Genomic DNA, 14,705 nt, shown 5'->3' with positions numbered 1-14,705 from the left:
GATTGGTGAGAAAGTTTCCTCTCTAAGGAAACCCAGCAGGTTGCATCAAGTCTCTCCAAGCAGCATTCACTCCTCCTGAAAGAGCGTAGAGCCACAGTGGACAGTCGTCTGCATTGTTGATGGCTTTGCAGCAATCCCTCATACTGAGCATGCATGAAGCGACAGTGGAGAGGAAAACTCCCCTTTAACAGGGAGGAGAACCTCCAGCAGAACCAGAACCAGGCTCAGTGTGAACGCTCATCTGCCTCCACCCACTGGGGCTTAGAGAAGACAGAGCAGAGACACAGAAAGCACAGAAGCTCACATTGACCCAGGAGTACTTTCTATGGTAGAGAAGACAGAGCAGAGATACAGAAAGCACAGAAGCTCACATTGACCCAGGAGTACTTTCTATGTTAGAGAAGACAGAGCAGAGACACAGAAAGCACAGAAGCTCACATTGACCCAGGAGTACTTTCTATGTTAGAGAAGACAGAGCAGAGACACAGAAAGCACAGAAGCTCACATTGACCCAGGAGTACTTTCTATGTTAGAGAAGACAGAGCAGAGACACAGAAAGCTCAGAAGCTCACATTGACCCAGGAGTACTTTCTATGTTAGAGAAGACAGAGCAGAGACACAGAAAGCACAGAAGCTCACATTGACCCAGGAGTACTTTGTATGTTAGAGAAGACAGAGCAGAGACACAGAAAGCACAGAAGCTCACATTGACCCAGGAGTACTTTCTATGTTAGAGAAGACAGAGCAGAGACACAGAAAGCTCAGAAGCTCACATTGACCCAGGAGTACTTTCTATGGTAGAGAAGACAGAGCAGAGACACAGAAAGCACAGAAGCTCACATTGACCCAGGAGTACTTTCTATGTTAGAGAAGACAGAGCAGAGACACAGAAAGCACAGAAGCTCACATTGACCCAGGAGTACTTTCTATGGTAGATGGTAATAGAGGATGATCTGCCTTCCCTGATGATGTCACAGCTAACAGAACACCAGACCAGGTGTACCTTCTATGAAGAAAAAAATGACAGAGAACAAAAAGTTAAAAGCTGAAATAACAACAAACAATGCAGATTGGAGAGCAGTAGGAGAACTACGTTAAACAGACGTATTCAACTTTTGATGGGTCCACTCAGCAATGAGTCCTTTTCTGAGTCTTTTAGTTTTGTTTGGGGATTTTTTTTGGGCCGTGCCTGAAATCGTTGATCAGCTGATGAAGAGACGTCTAAGTTCTGCCTTTTGAAGCCTTTCTTTCAACCCGGGTCCTGGTCTCAGTTCACCTGGACCTGTTAGGATTACATTCATGGTCAGATCAGCCGTAATATAACCTCAGATGTTCGCCCGGTCCAGTTTGATCTCATCACTGCGCCTACCTCCTCTTTGTAAAGCTCATCAAGCCGTCTCCGTTCAGGTGTTTTGGGAGGAGCATCTGATGAACTGTTACCTGTTGTCCAACCAAAGAAATGCTGCAGGTGCTTCCTCAGACACCGACCAAGGTCAGTGGAGCAAAACAGAGCAGAGGGCAGCTTTAGACCAAAGCTCGTAATAAAAAAATAAAAAGCAGTTTTTGCAACTCTGTTCAACTCCACAACAGATTCATCTCTTCTCAAAGTCAGCAGAAAAAATCAGGACCGTGTGTCGCTCTTACTCATTCTCCAAGAAGCTCTGCTCAGAGTTCCTCCTCAGAAATCTGCAAAACGTTTCCTGGTCAGAGAGGGAACAAACCCGGCCCCAGGGGGCACCTGTGCTTTAAACCCCAAAATGATATCATAGTAAACTTAACGAGTGTAATTAGCCGAATAAATGCCATGTGAGAGTGGATTGTGGCAGTTTTAATGGTTGAAGAGCAGATTTTAGATTCATGCCAGCCATAAAATGTTGCTCCAGATAAAAACTCAAGAGTTTATTAAAAATGCCCAACAGGGTGTAATAAAAATAATAAAGTAACAATTACAAACATGCATCTGTAAAAGTCTGCATATGTTAAAGATTTTTAGGAAGGTAGGTTGGATGAGTCCAATTAAAGTTACATTTTATTGTTTAAAACGTTTAATTCTGCATCAAGTATCTGATCAGTTATTGTTTGTTCTGACCGGGAGATAAAAACTATTATTTAGTGAGTTAATAAAACTGTTGACAATGGTGCTTCTTAATAATGGTAACAGAGCAAAGGGGGATTTTTTTTAAAGTGTTTTTTTTTAATAATATGTACATTGTCTTTATTTTAAAACTTCCCCAGCTTTTAGTCTTTATTCTGTTCAGATGGTGCTCTGGTTTATTGCTGCCTAACAGAAGAATAAGCTGAAAACACGAAACTCATCCATGTTGAATGTTGTTCTCTGAATGTTGCTGCGTTGATTCCCTGAATTTACTGAAATAAAACTTAACATCTAAACTAATATCCTCTTTGTTTTTGTTGTCCTCAAAATAAGATCTCATCTGTTGTGGGTGCATCAATTATGAAAATCCATTCTTTAATCCTTAATAAACCCATAATCACCTGATATTTTAAAACTAAAATTTTATATTATTTATTATCCGTATATTTTGGCTTAAAACATCATAAAATATCTGGTTCTCCAGAATAAATTCTAAACTTTGACAAATCAGTGTTTCAACTTAGAAACCAGCAAAATAAATAAAAATATCTTTTGTTGAGTTAATTTCAGAAATGTTTCTCAGCTGTAGCTGCTGACGTCAGAGCCAGTCTGCAGATACCTCAGCCAAACTGTGAGGTAAATTAAAGATTATATATATTATTTTTACATAGTTTGCATTTAGATTAAAAAAAAAAAACTCTGTGAGCTCAACTACTCCCCCTAGTGGACAAATGTCGTAAGAGTTTGTGACGATGAGGAAAAGCTGCTTGAGTTTCATTACTAAATACTATTTTTATTTGTGGGTTATACAATATGTTACATATTTAAATGCACTCCAGGTTAAATTGTTGGTGAATTGGAGATAATTGGCTACAGTTTGACCTCTCTCTTCATGTAAGGGTTGCTTTTTGCACTTCATTACTCCTCCATGAATTATTCATCACAGCAAACTCCCACAATCTGCCTTCATATTTTTGTTGCTGCCGTTAACAAAGAGTGAATAATGATCAGTTGTCTCTGTTACCAGAAGGGATTTATTGAGAAACTGTTTTTAAAACTAACTTCTAACTTTACATATTTCTGCTTTATATTCGTAGATATGATCAGAAACAGATTCCACTTAGAAGTCTTTACATTTAAAACTCTGGAAACAGACGGAAGTTATGTTAACTATTGTGATTGATTTCTGGGTTTTAGCAATCAAATGTGTCTTTATTTATTTACTTTTCATGTTTGATCTTTTGTCACAATCTCCATCAGTTTGTCTTGTGTTGTTGCTGGTTGGCAAGAAGCTGGTGATCTTTTCTAAATGATGTGAAATGAAGGAATTGAAAGTGCTCTAATGATGTTGCACTTTCTTTATTAATGTCACAGACTGAGCATTGCTGCATTTTAACTCGTTATGCACATAAACCAACCCAGATGGGCCTAAAACGTTTTAGCAGCAGCTAAATGACATCAGCCAGCTGGAGAAAGAAAAACTGCCTGAAATCCAAGTGTTGAACCTCAGTTTTATAACAACAGAAACTGCCAATAAATAAGGCTGAAGATACAAAATAAAAGTAAAAAATATACAATTTAAAACATCCTGATTCTGAGAAATGTAAAAATGCAGGTACTGTTAAAAAAACTCTACAACTGGTGCTTTTACAACAGACTATATAGTCTGTAAATAGTCTGTAGAAAACAGACTATTTATGGAAAGAATGGAAACCTGAGCACTTTATGTCCCTTAAGAGTAAACCCAAATCAGCTTTTGCATTTCTAATAACTATAAGAATGAATAAATAAGCTCTACGTTTCTGTAAAAACCAGGACTAGCTCCGGCAGACGTGCAGAGTCCTCCCTGATGCCCTGCAGCAGCCCGGTGGGGGGGTTCTTCCTCTGCCTGGGTCACACCTGCCTGCACCTGAGCGCCGCTGAACGCTGCATCACAACAATGAGTCAGTAGGAGAGCGGGGCTCACTGTGTCAGCCTGTTTGGGTCAGAGTGCCTGCAGGGTTCTGGTTCTGCTGCCTGCAGGGTTCTGGTTCTGCTGCTGGACAGTTGCTGCTGGTTCTGCTGCGGGTCAGCGCCTCGTCATGAACACACCGCGCAAGTCAACAGAGAAAAGGTCAGTTTTTATGCCAAATCCAGACTTCTTCTCCAACCAGGAGGTAAACCTGCCGACTGCAAACCTCTTAAAATTAATATACCAGTTTTTTTTTTCATCCATTACCTCAGAGCTCTTTTACAGCAACACCAACAACTGAAACCATCTATCTGGACGGTTCTGTAGAAACATGCAGAGCTAAATACGTTTCTATTATAACATCTCTGTGCTCAGGTGTCACTGTACAAAAGCTGAAGGTTAGTTTTATTTTACAGTGTTTGCACCACTGGAGCGATTGACCACTAAATGCATATTTTATATATACTTATAATGCAGTGAAATACTGTTTGCCTCCTTATTCCTGCCGTTGCTGCTTTTCTATAAACCCTAAATGTTTTAGATCATTAAAAAGCTGTTTTTAACGGATCAGCAGCAGCTTTCCATCTCTGTGGAGGAATCTAGAGCCGCTCTGCTCTGCAGATTTGCTTTAATTCAGCCACACTGAGTGGTTTCCAGCATGAAAGGCTTGATTAAGGCCATAATACAGCTTCTTTGTCAGTTTTGAGTCCAAATGTTGGGTAACATTTACAATTAGGTACAGTAAATATGATTAACTACCAGGGAACGTCCTGGGAACTAATGCTGTACTAATGGGTAGTTAACCAGTAATTACTGGGGAACACACAAATCAAACCTTATTGTCTATATCATAGAAATTGTATGCAATGCATCAGTTAAGGATGTATTTTATTTGTAAGAGACCAAAAAAAATATTCGTTAATAGTGGATATTGGTAATGATGAGTAATGACATCATTAAGTAATTGGTTTGACATTTTAATTACATGAAGTTAACATAATAATAACCAGGAAATGATCTGGTACTCAGAAAGTGAATCTGGATAATCTGATAAAATTTTACTTTGGAAAGTGCCTTGAGACGACATGTATCATGAATTGGCGCTATATAAATAAAATGTAATGGAATTGAATTGAAAGTCAGACATAGTTAAGATGACAGCAGTACAGGAATATAACTTTGCTAATGTCTTTCATCAATAGGTTTATAAAAAAGAGAGAATCCAATAAAGTCAGCAATCACTGGGAAACAGGTTTTAGACGATTACGAGTTGTTCAGAACCCACATGGAGAACTTCTCCTCTGTTTCTCTGAAACAAACCAGAAGTCCTCTAATGAGGCTGGACTGTGTGTCCTCCAGTCCGTCCTGGTAAACTAACAATTATTACATCATTGGTTCCCAAGGCGTTCCCTAGTAGTTAATCTAATCTTGTGTACCTTATTATAAAGTGTTACTGAACTTTGAATAGGCCCCTCCACAGGTTTCTGTTTACATGTGTTGAGGTTTACATGCTATGGATCATCCTGCATGAGTCCTTGAAATAAGATTATCTGCCAATGTAAAGAGTATATTTACCCCTAAAATAAGATAATTAGATATACTACACTTGAAATAACTTGATGAAGATAAGTTCTTCCAATTTCAAGTGCAAAAATCTTATTCCATTGGCAGATTATCTTATTTACCTACTCAAATAAAGTACAAATGCACTCATGTCAAGAAAATTGTAACGTATTTTTAGTTCTGGTTTTGCAGTGCATGTGTGGATCATGGTTCTCTCTGTGGTTCTTTGTGTCACAATCCCCAGGTGCTTGTTTTGAACGGGTTCCTTAAGTTCCTGGACCGCGCCTTCTTTGGTTTATTATCCTTTAGTGCAGAGGTCACCAACCTTTTTGGAACTGAGAGCTACTTCATTTGTGTTGTGTCATACGAAGGGCTGCCAGTACTGATCTTTGACCTAGAAGAGTTAGAGTTAACTTTATGTAAAATAAATACATTTTTCATGCTTTGTTATAGATGTCGTCATTTTTAAATCTATACAAATGAAAGTGTGATTAAGCAAAAAGAGTAACGGAATAAAATAAAGTCTTGGTGATGGACTGTGTTTTTTTTTTTTTTGTAGAACGTGCTTGGTGATCTCTGGTTTAGTGTTTGTTTAGTTTTACTTTGTGGATTTAGTCGGTGGATTCTGTTTAGTTTGTTCTGTAATCAGTTCTTATCGGATTCTGTTAGCTTTCCTCCCTGTCTGCCTCTTCTCTCTCTCTCCTTCAGGCCTTGTTCACATCCAGCCGGGTCGTTATGATAACGAATAATATCTGCCTCACTTTTAAAAAACAATGTCATACCCATGGGATTGTTTTCAGAAAACTTTTCATCCACACAAAGCCGCACAAATACGACACTGAGCATTGTTTTAAACATGCCAGACCCATAGGGGGCAGTGCACTACAAAGCCAAAAGCTGTGTCAGCCAATCAGAATCCTTCAACACAACCATGTGGTTCCTCCCTGTTGGGATGGTGTAAAACATTGTTGGAGCAGCTCTGAACCAACATAAAGATCAGATCATGTTTCTTCCGCTGCACAGTTGTACATTTCTGCTTTATTTGTCGCATACTTGTGATGCACGGGAGCCTAAAACCCTGTTGGCCATTTACACACGCAGACAAAAAACTAAGTTTGATTAAATCTCCACTTTGGTTGCAGTCTTCAGAATTAATTGTTTTTAGAGAAGTAAAGCTAATTTTTGTGTGGATGAAAGGCCAAAGAATGCATAAAAGTGTGTTAGTTGCTCCAGATATTCGGCTACATGTGGACGAGGCCTTCATCGTTCTGGACTGCTGCCCATCTTCATCTGATTACTCGTCTTCACGCCTTCTCGCCTCACTCTCCCTGTTTTTCTCCTCTCATTTGCTCCCCTGCTCCATGTTTATGCCGTGTTCTGCCTTCCTTGTGTTCCCCTCAGTTCATTTGTTTCATTTAATTAAATATTTTTTCATTCGACATGCGGCTCCTGAGTTCCTGTCTCCTACCTCTCAGAACATAACACTTTGGAGCCATAAAGTTTTAGAAATATTTGTAATCCTTTGCAGGCTGATGGGTGTCAGTGACGTTGTTTCTTACCTGTTCTTGGATTTCTTTAGATTGATTTATGAGCCTTTTAAGCCTACTTCATGCTGTCAGACAGGTTCTATTAAAGTTAGGTTCTTGATTCTACGGGTCTGGTAGTAATTAGGATTGGGAGTAGTTGGTGAAATTGAATTCAGCTTCCCAAACAACGTGGTTAACCACAGGTAATTAATGATTAAAAAGGGGAGGTGATCACATTTGGCCAAGTTGTTTTGGAGAGCTTCGTTCCCTTAATACATGAAATCAGCATTTAGAGAGTGAGTTTTACTTTTCCTCATGTTATTTTTGTCTGATTTTCTTTAAACTTTTTCAAACCATTCTGCATTTTAAACTCTTGCTTGTTTTTGTTCCTCAGAAATGCCTCCAAACACAAGCTGGAAAAGCTTTTAAAGGAGCGAAAACGCACCTTTCCTCTGCTGACTAAGGTACTGAGAGAGAGTTTATTCCTCATACTTACATTAAGTATTTTCTCTGTTCATGTTTTCACTTGAGTTTCTATACTTTGCTGTCAGGCAGATTATTCATTATTCTAAATTATAGAGGTTGATATGTTTTTGTGTGGAGACATTAGCCCCCCCAGGCAACCTAACACTCTATTTCCATCTGTGGCCTATAAAGTAAAATGTTCTTTGGGTGATTGGGATTTATTAGGGAACATACTCTCCCTGGTGCTGCACCAGTGAACTCTCCGGTGCCGGGTTCCCATTTGCTCCTGGGCGGATGACCGCTCAGCTGTGGCCCCCCGCTGTGAGGGCTCCTCTCCGTTGACACCCAGGTTAACCATCACACTCTTCCTGGAAAGTACCGCAGCTTTCAGCTCTGCCCTAAATGGACACTCTGCAGCAGCAGCAGACTCATTTGGCAGCTCGTGTGTTTTTGGCCCCTGGGCTCCGCTACATCAGTCACTTTTTCTTTGTCACATTCCTTTGATCTCTGCCTGGAAGAAAGCCTCCGCACCGAGTAAACAACCCGAAAACGCCACAAACACAACTGCATCCTATCTGAGGCATACAGTGAAGAAGTTCAGAAGTCAGCTTTCTAAGTTGGGACATCAATGCGTCTGCGTCATCACAGAATGCAAACGCAGGCAGCTTCTTTGAACAGATGCATCGCCCCCCTGAAACAACCCGCGGCTGGAGGCTGCACAGCATTTTTATTTCTTTGTTTGTGGTTCATGTGAAATATGACTCACTGCTGAAGTCCTCATCTGGCTTTTTTTTGCTTCTTTTTATACTCCAATAGACATAATTCATGTTTCACAGCCTTTTTATTTATTTATTCATATTGTTATGCTTTCAACTAATCTTTAGCTGATTTTTTTGTTCCTCATCTGTCTACATAATGATTTTCAAGACAAAGCTGTTGTCTCATCGTTTCTCGTTTCCTAGAAAGCCACAAATGTTCTAAACCTTGTTTGATGCACAAAGCGGATTAAATGAAACACATTTAGTGAAACAGGGAGTCTGCTCATCTCCACAATTTTGTGTGCTGGTGATTAGATTGCACCCTTGATTTTTATCGTGTGTAGGAATGAAGGGTTTAATTTGGACAGTCTGCTGTGTTGTTGCCATCTCTGGAGAGTACGACTCAAGTTTAAGGCGGGGCAACCCGGGTGGACAGGGCCAGTGGCAGGATTTCATGTAAAATGTCCCTCAAGCTGGAGAAATAGTCTTAGTTGTAATAACCACCAGATAAGACCCGGTCCCCTGTGTGCCACTGCAAGCATTCAGCATGCCGATGTGAGTGAAGTAATGCTAATATTTAAAAAGCACTCGTATAAATTCAGTTTGAGTGGTGTAAGTCCCCACCTTCATGCTGTGGAATTTCTCAACATGTTTGGGAAATGAGCTGCAGGCTGGCTTAGCAGGAGTTCACATTATGCCTCCAGGATCAGAGGCATAGAGAGACGGTATTTACTGAAAGCTGTGCATGTTTGTATTCCCCAGAAAAGAAACAGGTATGCGAAAGTGTTACAAGGCTGTTAGTGTGTTAGATAAAACCGTGAACAATAACTTTGGGAACAAAGGTTTGCCAGACCTTTCCCGAAAATGGTTAAGCCCAAGGGTCTATTTCCAAAAAATGTTCCCACTTTATAAGGCATTTTTCAATTAGTACAACGCCTAAACTGCTAATGTTGTTGGCGACTAACATAAAGGTCCTGGATGTGGATGAAAAAAGTTCAGAGCAAATTGTTCTGGGCCAGAATAAACGAGATTTAAATGCATGTTTATATGCAAAACTTCTTACTTTTGCTGTAGAGAAGGAAATAAACACAATAAATTGTAACTACAGCATCATGGTTATCATCTGAAGCAAGTTTGGTGTCCACACAACAAGCAGTTCAGAAGTTATGCATGTTTAGATTTTTTTTATATATCCAAACAGACCTCTAGTGTGTTTGGCACAATTATTAGACTTTGAAATGTATTCTTATATTTTTATTGTCATATCCCCCACCCACAAAAAAAAAACAGTCTTTATTTTGTTTAAAGGTATACTATGCAACCGGGGTTGATTTTCCAGCGAGGCTCCCCCCAGAGGGCGAAAGTAAAAGTGCACTGTCATAAAGATGCTCAGCTGTTCTGGTTCCTCCGTCAAGCCAGGCGCGGTTGTTTTGAGCTTAGCAGACAGGCGAACGCAACGAAAAGTGGAAAAAACGGCAGTAGAAACAATGACTAACACAGTGAAGGTATGAACATCAAGCTTCCCGCAGCGCTATCTTGGCAAGGCGCCTCGCCGCGGCCGCCTCGCCAAACTCACGCTACCGCCTCTCCAACATTCAAAAAAAATAAAAAATAAAAATAAAAAATGATAATAATAATAATAATAATAAAACTCGATATGCTTGCATGTTTATTTGACATTAACACGCGGTTCTTTGTTGTTGCTTTCGCGTGTGCATATAGTGAATGGCAGGGCAAAAACACATGGAGTTCTCGCCGTAAAGCAAGACCGACTCTCGCGGTCTTGCACCAGACTTCTGAGCCTGTGAGTGCGGGCCGAGGGCTCCTGCAATTGCAAGTGCGGTAATTCCCCCACAGACCACCAGGGCGGCCGAGAAAACCTTTGTTCGACCTGAAATTACTTATTTAATCATCCAAAACGGTATGGAACACATTAATTAACTGAAAATGTTGCATAGTATGCCTTTAAACATTCTTTATTTACATACTCTAATTACAAACTATACATGCAAACAAATGGGAGAAAAAGGGAAAAAGAGTTTTGCTATGTTTTGGGGAGAACTGAGGGTTGGACTGTAAGAGGCACAATGGTAAAGTCTGAGCAGGTCCCCGATATCTCAGGGCAGCAGAGATGATGACAGAGAGACAAGCAACCTCGCACACACCTAAGCGCGAATTATCCCTTAAGTTGTGTTTTGGACAGTGTGCGGTAGTCAGAGTACCCAGAGAGTATCCGTGCATGCACAGGAAGAACCCAGAATCTCAGTGCAGCAGGAGCCCAGGTGAGGAAACCTCCAGGGTCCTCCTGGACGCACCACCTAACACCTGTAGCGCAGTCCTGGCCTTCTGTTAAATTAAAAGTCTGTAAAAGCGGTTACACTTCACGCTCTGCCCCGCCTGCTGTGTTGCAGGCGGAGCCATGGCCCAGCCGTTACCCCCGCTGATTGTGCCGTCACCCTATTATTGTGATGAACCCGGCCTGATAGAGTTACTCATCGCAGCTTTGTCCCTCGTTGACACCGGACCCTCAGAAGTAAAGCGGGTCATTTAGAGGCAGAGCTCAGTCCTGCTGACACACATTCAGATATCAGTGTCCCCGAGCGGCGGGCTAACACCGCTACTCTGCCGCCCCTGGGGGAACCTAACTCTGCTTTAACTAAGGGAAGCGGGCCTGCAGGCCTTTTTAATCTGCGTGCTTCTGCTGCAGCGTGCCTGTCTCTGCATGGCTGGGTTCTGCTGTGGGTTCACTTTAAGCTCGTCCTACGTTAACACGTCCGTCCTATGTTTAGACATCCGTGTGTGCCAGCAGAAACGCCTGTGGTTCCTCGTCAACGCTTGAATCCGGCACCAGAATAGCTGCCTGGGTAGCTGCGCCCTGAGTGGCGTGGAGGAGTCGTACCTCTACGCGGGTTCGCCGCCTCATCTTCAGGCCGCCGTGGCGAGCAGGTGTTGTGGCGCCCCTCCAGAGAGGACTGAGAAACCCCGTCAGCTTGACAAACATTAATTGGATCTCCAAAGAATGCATTTTGAAACGCCACCCAGGGAGTTTAGTTAATGAGTGGCTGGCGTCTGTTTTTCCTCGGCGGTGAATCACGCAGCGTGGAGCTGCAGGGGATGCCAGCTCACTCCCCCATCGCGCCTCCTTCTCCAGAGGCTCAGGAGCAACGTTGTGTAATCCGCTCTCCTCTGAAATATCACCATTATATAAGAGGACCCTGCTGCTGGGCTTGATTCACAGCTTCACCCGTTATTTCCCACAGAATAGCTTCAGATGTAACGTTTCATAACTCTTTTCAAACCTTTAAAGCATTTTACCAACAGTTACAGGACATGTCGCGCCCCAACGGAACCAGAACCCTCTGTAAGCACAGGAACTAATCAAATTAATTGTATTTCATTGTTATGTTTAAGATATTAGTTGCAGACGGCGGTCAACAGTTTCTGAAAATCTGGAATTCCTGCTTCGATCGTTCTCTAATTAACCAGACTATGATTAATAAATTATGAAAGGTTATTTATAACATTTAATCACCTGTGTTTGACTCACTGCTGGTTCGTCCCCATTACTGTAGAACCAGCGGTCCAGTCTGGTAGGTCCGGGACATAACGTCTATTTTAATCCGATCAGGGTCAGAATTTCTCAGATTTCATCAGACTCAGCAGGTCCAAACTGGGATGAGGACCAGTTTAAAACGGAAATAGGCTGTAATACAAAGCTTTGAGAAAATAATAGCAGCAAATTCAAATATAAGTAAGAGTTGAACATTTTCCTCTTCCATGATTCATCCTTTAATAACAGTTAAAATGCAGGAATTTAAGTCCAGAGTGGTGCGTTGGCGGAAAAAATGGAAGTAGGAGAGGATGAAATGGTAATGTGAGTATAAATCAGGGAAATAATCCTCAGAATAGAAAACGGATCATTAATGATGACTTACAGGTGGTTTATTACACATTTACAGCCTGGAACCTGTTTTTAGTCTCAAGCGACAGCAAAGAAATGTTGTTTAAATGGACTTTAGATTTAATCATTTAGATGCATAACCATTAGGAATAATCAGGATGAACCTTCAGGCCATGCCTTTTAGTATTTACTGCAGCATCACAGTGAGACGCAGAGGGACTTCCAGGTCTGTATCAGATGAAAACAGCAACAGGAACCGGAAACTTTTACAAACTGCTTGTCGTCCTCGTCGTTTGTGCTGGAAGGTGATTGGTTGACAACAGGCTGATCACCTGAGTGATCAGGCCCACAGGGTCATCAGCCCGCTGGGACTAAAGGGACAGAAAAGGCTCTAACCTTTCAGCAACACTGTGGAGGTGAGAGGAGGTCAGGGGAATGAGCCGTGGGCGGCCTGCAATGCATGCTGGGAGCTTCACATCCAATCCAAGCAATATTTGACCCATTGTGCAGATCAGCACACGTGACACATACTAGACATGCCAGGTTGTCATCGCACACACCGGCCCGCTGACGCGTCTCCATCCTCGGGTTCTGAGGCCCGGCCCGGCACAGCCTGGGGCATTTGGGTCTCTGCGGCGCCGTTAACGCAGCTAAGCGGTACTTTTCACACATGCAGCTGCACAGCGAGGGTTTAGCCCGGTGGTGAATCACTTCGCTGGATGGGTGAGATAACAGCGCCGGCCGGTGGCCTGCTGACCCAGACATGGAGCCCTGGATCCAGTCTCGTTCCAGGAAGCGAAAGCAGCACAACTTTGATGAGAGAATGATTAATGAGGTTAGACTTAGGAGTCCGTGACAAATTTAGAGAGAAAAGCAGCTGACGTTAAAGTCGGAGTATGAGCTGTGCTTGGAAAACTTTGATCCCCGGCTGTCCAGGAACCTTTTCTTGACTTTTGTTTCATGGATGTGAACAGAAAGTGATCGCTGAGCGTTAGAGCGGACCGCATGAAGGACCCGGCATGTCAGCGCCGCTGTTTCAAACACCGTGAAAAGATCCCAGGATGTGCTGCGAGATTTTAGTTTGACGTTATTATCGGGAGATAATTCTGCTGCTTGATGTGATGCTTGATTCTCCTTAAGATCCACGTGATATTCTAGAGCTAAAACCGTCCTTAGGGGCGAGCCAAGCTTCAATAACATCACACATTATAAGAAGCTGGCATTTTTAAGATGAATTAATGGTTCCCCGGTCATCAATAACAGGATTTTCTTCATTCTTATTTTCAAAATTTATTTATATAGTTATTTATCGCATGTTATAGTCTAAAAATAGATCAAATTCACACACGCGTCCTAAACCAACCACACCAAAAACTCTATTTTTAAACATATGCTTACAATCATTAAGAAAATGAATTCAATATACTTAAATGATAAACAAATATCATGCAAAACCTAAACAATTGATTCATTTCTTTTATTAAATTATTAATTTAATGACCTGAATCCCTAAATTTAGTCTGGGTCTTCATTCACTTACATTGTCTGGGTGAAAATTATAAATAATATTAAAGTCATTATGGATTGAGTTTTTGATTCTCCAGTTCTGGTCACAAGTTTATAAACACTTTTCCCAGACTTGTAATTTATTTTTTATTTTAAATGTTTCAACTGCAATAATAATAAAAAATAAAAAAGTTTAATTCTATTTTGGATTTTATCCAAACCTACAAAAATTATGTATTCCAGGCTCAAATATATACATACAGCGCAACTAATATTTGTACAAATCTTTCTTATTAAGATGTAATAAAGCCTCAGGCCTTTTGCAGCCGTTATCAAGCTTCTGGTTTGGTTCTGTTTGGGAATTGGACCGGTCCTGTTTGCAGAGTTGATTTAAATTAGTGGGTTGAGCTCAGCTCATAGTTTGTCTGTTTTAACGCTGGTTCTGATGTTTGAGATTAATGTCCAGTCCAAGATTGATCTGTTGAGGTTCTGAAGTTTGAGGAGCAAACTGGACTCAATGAGGCTAAAGAGCAGAGCAGCAGCACATAAAGTCTGTTAATAAATCAGCTTTTTATCATCCTAAAACAATAAAAGAATAAAGGATTTCCTGTCAAAACAGATTAATCTCTGTACAAAAATCCACAGGCAGCTGCAGCTCATCTAAAATTCTGCCTGACCAGGAAGCTGGATCATTTCAGAACCGGTTCTGAAATCAATAAATAAATAAATAAAGCACCAAATGGACAACAACCCATTTCTGAGCTGCTGGTCAGGTCTGAACCGTGCAGAACCCAATATTTAGTTTCTGTGCTGAACACCTGAGATGTTCCTTTAAATCTGGACTGAAAACATTTCCGCTCAGTGCAGCTTTTGAGTTTCACTGATGAACTGATTAACCGAGGAGCGACATTTAAAATCACATCATATTTAACGTGTTTCT

The sequence above is a fragment of the Fundulus heteroclitus genome, chromosome 2 (assembly GCF_011125445.2).
Source record: "Fundulus heteroclitus isolate FHET01 chromosome 2, MU-UCD_Fhet_4.1, whole genome shotgun sequence".
In the NCBI taxonomy this organism is placed as follows: domain Eukaryota; kingdom Metazoa; phylum Chordata; class Actinopteri; order Cyprinodontiformes; family Fundulidae; genus Fundulus; species Fundulus heteroclitus.
The sequence above is the reverse complement of the archived record's forward strand: the minus strand, read 5'-3'. Positions refer to the sequence as shown.